This window comes from Leptinotarsa decemlineata, unplaced genomic scaffold (assembly GCF_025532065.1).
Source record: "Leptinotarsa decemlineata unplaced genomic scaffold, Ldec_3_MD MMD2_tig00026374_RagTag_RagTag, whole genome shotgun sequence".
Classification (NCBI taxonomy): Eukaryota; Metazoa; Arthropoda; class Insecta; order Coleoptera; family Chrysomelidae; genus Leptinotarsa; species Leptinotarsa decemlineata.
The window spans coordinates 3,424,802-3,434,453 of record NW_027412710.1 but is presented as its reverse complement, the minus strand read 5'-3'; the positions used below and the strand labels follow the sequence as shown (position 1 = coordinate 3,434,453).

Genomic DNA, 9,652 nt, shown 5'->3' with positions numbered 1-9,652 from the left:
TATTATCGCTTTCAAGTTTATTGAAACAATTAAGATAAAATAAATTAAAATCATGTGGTTACTGAAATTCAATAAAATACACTCAAAAACTAAAATGTAATGCAAAACGTAATGAAATGTAGAATACGAAAAAGAACTATGGATGCTAACGAAAAAGATGTTAAAAATGTTCACCGTGAATGTCTTGGCAACATCCTATTCTAAATAAAACTATCTTCTAAGATTATTCAACATATCAGACGTAATAGACCTAATCGCAAGCGTTATTCGTTTTTTTTAGTCATTCAAATCTGAAGATTTAATTTTGTACACATTGCTCTTTACATATCCTCATAAAAATAAATCTAATGATGAAAGATCAGGTGATCGCGCTGGCCATTCATTCGATCCTCGCCTCCTTATCCACCGATTGGGAACTGTTGTATCGAGGTATTGCCGGACATCTACTTGATGATGTGGTGGTGCTCCATCCTGCTGAAACCATATCATATTCACTGGAATTTGAGGGTTTTCTGGATCAGGAAATGAATTTGGTAAACTTGGAATGACATCATTTTGAAGTAGTGCCAAAAAATTACGTCTTCTGATTGGATGATATTGTTATCCAACATGTCCATCATTTACTCACAAAAATAAGTACTATCAAAATCGTGTTTCATGAGCTCCTGAGTAGGTATCATTCCATATGGATGCATTTTATTTTTTTTTAATATGTTCACTATCGATATATGGCTAACATTCAATGTATTGGAGGCCTGTCTACTCGATGTATGTGGGTTTTCGTTATATTCAAGCATCACATCAAATTTGAGTTCATCACTTATTGCATTGACAGCTGCTTTTTTCATCTGCTTCACATGACCAAGGTCGCTGAACTGCTTCTCTTTTTTGTTTATTGTTCCTTGGGTGCTAAATTACCGAATTACTCATGAAATAGGCGAGCAATTTCCTGTTGTGTTCAGGTTTTATCTCCGTAACCAATCATTTGTAAAACTGTTATTTTATGCATTTCCGCTAACCATTTGTCAGACTTGAAGTTAACGAACTTTGAACTTGAATTAAAATCCTGACAACAAAACAAGTTGACAAGGCGTTTTAATCTAACGTTGCCACGGAAATTATTTACAGTTTTTCAAAGGATAACATCTGAAAAAAACATTGCTATGGTGTTTGCTTACTTTCTTATTATCCTTACACCAAAATGGAACAAATTTTGAGTATAGTGCAATGAGTTTTGAGTGTATTTTATCGAATTTCGGTAACCACATAATTTTAACGTTTGTTTGAAAGTGGTTGACAATGTTTCGTTGTGTATTTCATCAGTTCGTACTTCCATTATCGAATATTTCAGGGATTTCAAATCAATTTATATTGATTCGAAATCCCTGGAAAAAAAATTGAAATGATTTACTGAAAATAACAATTTTTTTTAACAAAAAACTGAAATTACAAAGAAATAAATTACAAGCTAAAACCAAAATATGAAAAATTAGAATATTAATAAAAGCTGAAAGTTAAGAATATTATTACCAAAAAATAAAAAATGAAAATCAAAAGATTCCAAACCAAGTTACGACACGACGTGTCGGGTGATAACTGGACTTATTCCTCCGAGAGCTGACTATTTACAGGTCATTCGAGTGCTTTCATCTATCCCCTCTTCCCTCTCTGAAGTTGGTCGTTTTTCGCTTGATTAGAGGTTTCCATATGTTACGTATCTCTACGCTAGCTTCACTAAATGCATTGTTGGACAACATATACGCGGCTTCTTTGAATTTTCTCCTAAACCAGTGGATGATTTCAGCTTGAGCCCATTTGATATTATGTTGGAGTCCAAACATGCTCTGCTATTCCGGATTTGCTGGTTTCTTCTCGCTGTGTGCGTTTCTTGTGCTCAGCAATGCAAACTTTTACTGATTTTGATTTATTTTATCTTAATTGTGGCAATGAACTTGAAAGCGATATCGTTTTTGAATAGAGAATTAAAAGACCTTTCAAACGATGAATCACAAGCCTATACTTCCTATTTATAAAATTGGAGGCTGTACCTATCATTCGACGGGGGTTGAAGGTAGGGGAAATATGTCAAATTATAATTTAAATTTGACGTGTTTCGGAGTTTTGTTAAAATATTCACAGTAACCGAAATAATGAATTTATTCCATTTGGCTTTTACACACTGTATAGGTCCACCAAAAATGATCAATGAGAAGAAACCAATCCCAAGAATTCCACAGTTACTATTGTTTTTCAACTCGAATAATCACCAAGTAGCACTTTGAATTTGTGAGATCACAAAGTTCCACAAACCCGAGGCAACGTTTACGAATCTTCATTGTCATTTCACGAAGTTTTCTTTGGGGAATGCTGAAGAGCATGTGCATCATCGTGAATATTTCGCCACGTTAAAGTTTCAGTTGAGAGCATTTCAGTTCGCGCGCTCCTCCGTCCTGGAAAGCATCAGATCAGACTGGTCGCGGTATGAAAGTTACGAGAAGTTTCAAGCTCCTGAAGGTTTTCCCGTAATATAAAGGTTAGTCATCAGATTTTTTTAAACAGATAATGTTGGTATGGGTGAAGTAACTTGGCTTGGAAACTCTTAAGTTTTTATTTTTATTTTTTGTTCAATGGTTCTATTTTTACTTGTATTTTATTTCACTATTATTTCATTTTAGGTTTTTTTGCTTATGAATTGCTATTTTCACCTATTCATTTTTGATTCTTCTTTTTTATTAGTTCTTTCAGGGATTTCAAATCATTTTATATGAAATCAGACAATGGGAGTCTGAATGAATGAAATGTTAGTAGAAGTTAGTCACTTTTTTTATCGACCATTTTTTGGGTAATTGTTACCTTACACAATCTGAAAAAATATAAAAATTATAATGGAGAACTTTATACAAGTGTAGAAGGGCAAACTTTTTAGTTTACCCCGATAAGTTACTGCGTAAAAATCAAAGTATTTTTCACAAAGAAAAATCTTCTATTTATCAGTAACTTGTCGTATTTAACAATTTTGCCTATCAAAAAATTATCTTTTACGTTTCGGAGGCCAAAATCTGCCTCCGTCTTCAGAAATGGATAAAAATTCGAATATATACGCAGTTATTCCTTTTTTGGGAGCTTATTTCTTTACTTCTCTGACAGATGTCAAAGAAGTTTTGAGATATGAAATTATGTCAATGTTGTTGATTGACAACTGAAATATTCGATGTAATACAAGGTACTCTCCGATATCAGTTTGTTGCCATTTCGCCACTATCCAAAGTTTTCTTCAAGATGGGCGGCCAAGTACGGTCTATTTCTAAGGAGCTATTCGAGATACAGTTCTCTCCAGACATGAGAATATACGCTGATTCTTTCAGCTCACGTCTCTTAGAATGAGGCTCATTGGTAAACTTTCTTGTCCTATTCCATTCCACCCATACTTTGATTTTTACGCAGTAACTTATCGAGGTAAACTAAAAAGCCCTTCTACACTTGTATAAAGTTCTCCGTTATAATTTTTATATTTTTTCAGATTGTGAAAGGTAACAATTACTCAAAAAAAGGTCGATAAAAAACTGATTTTTTCCTCCACAAAAAATGACTTTCGTTGAATAAGTTAGTCACGTTATCTCACATTGAAACAGACAGATTTCAAACAGATAATGTTGGTATAGGTGAAGTAACTCGGCTTGGAATCTCTCAACTTTTTATTTTTTGTTTAATGGTTCTATTTTTACTTGTATTTTATTTCACTATTATTTCATTTCAAATTTTTTTGCTCAATATAATTGTTTTTTTTTCAGCTACTCATCTTTGATTCTTCTTTTTTATTAGTTTTTTCAGGGATTTCAAATCATTTTATATAATATCAGACAATGGGAGTCCGAACAAATGAAATATTATTGGAAGTTAGTCACGTTATCCCACATTGAAAATGTTGAGGTTTCTCTTGAAGAGCAAATATTTTCATTAGAGGTCGACAAAAATTTAAGGCCATTTTCTTCTGATAAGGATACTGAATCATAATTATCGGATGTATATCAAGTTGACGAGACACTTATCGAAATTTGCAAAACACTAATTAGTTGCGGAAGAAAATATTTTTTCGGTCCTTTTTTTGAAAAAATACAGGTTGTCTCGCTACCTTGATATCAAGTTAGCGATACCACTTTTTTATTATAAAGTTTTCCAGAACTTTGACTAGACCATTGGTTTAGTATATTTATTCGCTAATTAGTTGCAGAGAAAAATAATTTTCCGCTCCTTTTTTAAAAAAATTACACATGTTGACTCGCTACCTTGATATCAAGTTAGCGAAACCATTTTTTAGTTAAAAAGTTTCCAGAACTTTGACTGGACCATTGGTTTAGTATATTTATTCGCTAATTAGTTGCAGAGAAAAATAATTTTCCGCTACTTTTTGAAAAAAAATACATGTTGACTCGCTACCTTGATATCAAGTTAGCGAAACCATTTTTTAGTTAAAAAGTTTTCCAGAAATTTGACTGAACCATTGGTTTAGTATATTTATTCGCTAATTAGTTGCGGAGAAAAATATTTTTTCGCCCCTTCTTTTAAAAAAATACACGTCTCGCTACCTTAATATCAAGTTAGCGATACCACTTTTTTATTATAAAGTTTTCCAGAACTTTGACTAGACCATTGGTTTAGTATATTTATTCGCTAATTAGTTGCGGAGAAAAATATTTTTTTGCCCCTTTAAAAAAAATACCTGTTGCCTCGCTAACTTGATATCAAGTTAGCGATACCACTTTTTATTATAAAGTTTTCCAGAAATTTGACTAGACCATTGGTTTAATATATTTATTCGCTGTTTAGTTGCGAAAAAAATATTTTTTCGCTCCTTTTTCAAAAAAATTACATGTTGTCTCGCTAACTGGACGTCAAGTAGGCGATACGATTTTTTTATTACAAAGTTTTCCGGAACTTTGACTAGACCATTGGTTTAGTATATTTATTCGCTGCTTAGTTGCAGAAGAAAATATTTTTTCGCTCTTTTAAAAAAAATTACATGTTGTCTCGCTAACTTGATATCAAGTTAGAGATACCTCTTTTTTATTATAAAGTTTTCCAGAACTTTGACTGGACCATTGGTTTAGTATATTTATTCGCTAATTAGTTGCGGAGAAAAATATTTTTTCGCTCCTTATAAAAAAAAATACATGTTGTCTCGCTACCTTGATATCAAGTTAGCGATACCACTTTTTTATTATAAAGGTTTCCAGAACTTTGACTAGACCATTGGTTTAGTATATTTATTCGCTAATTAGCTGCGGAGAAAAATGTTTTTTTTGCCCTTTAAAAAAAATACCTGTTGCCTCGCTAACTTGATATAAAGTTAGCGATACCACTTTTTATTATAAAGTTTTCCAGAAATTTGACTAGAGCATTGGTTTAGTATATTTATTCGCTGTTCAGTTGCGAAAAAATATTTTTTCGCCCTTTTTTCAAAAAAATTACATGTTGTCTCGCTAACTTGACGTCAAGTAGGCGATACGACTTTTTTATTATAAAGTTTTCCGGAACTTTGACTAGACCATTGGTTTAGTATATTTATTTGCTGCTTAGTTGCAAAAGAAAATATTTTTTCGCTCTTTTAAAAAAAAAGCGAAAAAATATTTGCTAACTTGATATCAAGTTAGAGATACCACTTTTTTATTATAAAGTTTTCCAGAACTTTGACTGGACCATTGGTTTAGTATATTTATTCGCTAATTAGTTGCGAAGGAAAATATATTTTTGACCTTTTTTTAAAAAAAAATACATGTTGCCTCGCTAACTTGATATCAAGTTAGCGATACTACTTTTTTATCATAAAGATTTCCAGAACTTTGACTAGACCATTGGTTTAGTATATTTACTCGCTGATCAGTTGAGGAAGAGAATATTTTTTGCCCCTTCTTTCAAAAAATACATGTTGTCTCGCTAACTTGATATCAAGTTAGCGATACGTGTATTTTTATTATAAAGTTTTCCGGAACTTTGACTAGACCATTGGTTTAGTATATTTATTCGCTGATTAGTTGAGGAGGAAAATATTTTTTCGCCCCTTCTTTTAAAAAATTACATGTTGTCTCGCTTACTTGATATCAAGTTAGCGATACCACTTTTTTATTATAAAGTTTCCCAGAACTTTCACTAGACCATTGGTTTAGTATATGTATTCGCTAATTAGTTGCAGAGGAAAATATTTTTTCGCTCCTTTTTTTAAAAAAAATACATGTTGTCTCGCTACCTTGATGTCAAGTTAGCGAAACCACTTTTTTATTATAAAGTTTTCCAGAACTTTGACTGGACCATTGGTTTAGCATATTCATTCGCTGATCCAAGCATCCTATTTGCATCAGCAGTCATATTCTTCATATGTGTTGTAAATGTTAATTCAATGTCGTATGTTATACCAAGGCCTTTTATCTCATGTTGATTGTAGTATTGTTGATTGAGTAATCGTACATTACAGTTTGCTTTTTGGTTGTAAATTATATTATTTTACATTTGGATACACCAAAGTTTGATTACATCTAATTCATGTTGTAGACGTTGGCAGTCAGTCGATTTTATAATATAGTTTCAGATCGTCTGCAAATACTAGGCTAGGAATATTCAAAGAGGTTGCCAAGTCATTAATAAAAATAAAAAATAAAAGAGGTCCAACATTAGAACCTTGTGGTACCTCAGATGTAACTACGTACTGAGTCGATTTGAAAGATTCATATTCAATGAATTGTTTTCTGTTAACTAGATATGATTCAATTAGAGTAGGCAGTTGCTGAGAAGAACATAATGGTCTATGGTCTAAATCATTGGCTGTCCGGCCCGCGACAGCCAATGATTGACAATGATGACAAAGAAAACTTAACTTAAGTATCTAAGTTTAAGAATATTAATAACTAACAAATAATTGAAATGAATCACAGTAAAACAAAAACACTAATGAGATTTATGTAATTGTGATTTTCCACCGACAATACTTTGTAGTTGTGGATCAATTTTACTTGTACCAATTATCAAAAGATTTAAGATGCTCATCGGTTAATTGAGATCTGTTAACATTCTTTGTGTACTTCATCTTGGAAAACGTTTCCTCACACAAGTAAGTAGTACCAAAAACAGAAAACAACCCACGAGCAAATTTATGCAAATTATCAAATTGTTCCAGTGAAATTCCAACAAAGATGAATTTTGATATTTGTTTTCAAGCATATCACTGCACCGTAAATCAATAATTTCCATTTGGACTTCCGGAGCCAGGGTTTCAATGTCAAAATCAAAAGGATTTTGAAAAAGCTTAATTTCATTCGCAATGACATCAACATCTGAAAAACGAGTATCAAAATTTATCTTCGAAGCACTCAAAGTTTCGATTGCAAAATTGACGGGAAATTCAGTCTCTGTAGTGTGGCTGAATATTTCACATGCTTCAAAATGTGTGAATTAATTTTTATGTAATTGCGATTGAAATAGTATTATTTTCTGCAGGAAGGATTTGATATTGGGGTATAAATCAGAGAGAAGCTGATTTTCTCCTTGCAATCTCAAATTCAGTTCGTTCATATGATTTGTCAAATCGACATAGAAGGCTAACTTCCACATCCATTCACTATTTTCTAAATCGGCAAAAGGGCGCTGCTTCTCATTTAAAAAAAAAATCGATCTCTGCTCGAAGTTCAAAAAAGCGCTTAAGTACATTTCCGCAACTAAACCAGCGTACGGCAGTATGATATGGTAAATCATTTTCTTCAATCTGTTGAATAAACTCGCGGAATTTTCGGTGATTCAGCCCAGTGGATCTGATGAATTTAACAACTGATATGACTGGTTTTAGAACTTCAGACATCTCCAAACATTTTCCGCACAAGGACTGTTGATGAATGATAAAATGTAAGACTAATGGTTTTGAACCACCATCATTTTCTACAGCCTTTGACATAAGTGCAACCACTCCTTTATTTTTACCATACATATTTTTGCCTCCATCAGTTGTTATAGATTTCAAATTTCTCCATCAAAGGTTCTTTTTAATAATGGCATTTTCAACTCCCTTAAAAATATCTAAAAATATCTGCACCAGTTGTCGTGCCGTGAATATTTCTTCGGCTACTGCAATCAAGCATTCTTTTATCATTTCTCCATCCGTGAATGGTTTGCCACGTTTTCCGATTTCAAGAGCCACACGAAAGCTGACGCGAGTTGCAGACTCTTGTTCAGTATTCGCTTTGGTAAACAAAGATTGCTGCGATTTGAGTCCGCGTTTCAATGTTTTGAATTTTTCCTTCCGCAAACTTCCTGTATACTTGGAGTAACTTTGAAGATGGTTCGATTCATAGTGTCGTTTAATGTTATACTCTTGAGAACAGCTATGGTTTCATTACAAATTAAACATAGCGCCTTATTACTGGACTCAATCACAAAATACTGGAAGTTCTATTTTTCTTGGAACGTTCTGCATTCACTGTCGATTTTTCGCTTCTTTTCCATACTAACAAATCATACATAAAAACAATAAGTCAAATCAAAATACTTTTATTGACGGGTGTTACTATATTTCACAATAGACAGTTTCGCTTCCTTCGCCTTTCCTACGCAGACTAACTCGCAGTTGCGCCGCTAGCCATTTTATATGCAATTATTACTGCCATGTCGAGGTGATCGGAATACACTAGCTAGAACCAGAACTTCCTCGAACCAACGCGGTGATTCCAAATATTTAATTACGCCTAATGCCACCTAGCGGGTAGCTGAAAAAGATAGTACATAGTACCTCTACTCGCCACTAGATATCGTTAAGTGTAACAATACACAATAATAATTGAAATGCAAAAAAAGTGTAAGTTTGCTTAGGTCACGCACTTTGCGACTATCCTAGTCTAGAAATATAATTAAGGGCAGAAATTGGCCCTTGGAACAAACTGAAAAAATCATTATGGCCCGAAGGCTTCAAAGTTTGTAGACCCCTAGTCTATTTGATCGAAGGCTTTTTGAAAGTCTAAATAAACAACATCGACTTGTTTCTGCTTGTCCAGCTACGTACATGATCTTTGTTGTACGAATTCATGCTGAGTAGGAGAAATAACTTTTTGAATATGAGTGTACATAACATTTTGAACACAGTCCCTGTATCTCAGAAACGCAGTAACTCCGGACATATGTTCATTGGAACTTTTCTTCTCAAAAAGACCTAACGAATCACCCTCTGAAGTTTCGCACCGTAATTAGGGAACACCCTGCCTAACGATTCGAAACTTACTTTCCAATTTGTGATTGTAAAATAACGTTGGGCAATCTTTGGAAATTTTGGTTACCCAACCAATCCTTATTGATATCAATAAATAGTAATTTAGTGAAGGTGGGTAAAAACAGTAAATGAAATAGATCCCCAAAAGATCCCCAAAACTAAAACCATTTTGCTGTATCTTGTCTCTGAACGAATTTACGACTGGTTAACTTTTTCTGTGATTCCGTCAGGTCGACATTCTCCGGAGTGGACATAAAATCGTATTACTTTTATTCGAGTCGGTAAGTGAAGCAGACAAGAATTTATTCAATGGGTTCCCAATTTTGTCCTGTAGAAATCATTTTGTGCGTCAAGAATCATTCAAAAACTTTGTGGAATAACATTCATCCATCAACCTGCTGCTGAAAA

At 33.2% G+C, this 9,652-nt stretch overlaps 1 protein-coding gene across 2 annotated transcripts in view; it reads left to right on the top strand.

Moving 5' to 3' along the window:
• The first annotated feature begins 2,250 nt into the window (after window positions 1–2,250).
• Window positions 2,251–9,652, top strand: part of Lgr4 (Leucine-rich repeat-containing G protein-coupled receptor 4) — a 329,080-nt gene continuing 321,678 nt past the window's right edge. For both annotated transcript variants that reach the window (XM_074185451.1, XM_074185450.1), the window contains exon 1: window positions 2,251–2,533. The gene's annotated coding sequence lies outside the window, so the exon portion shown is untranslated. The remainder of the gene's footprint in view (window positions 2,534–9,652) is intronic.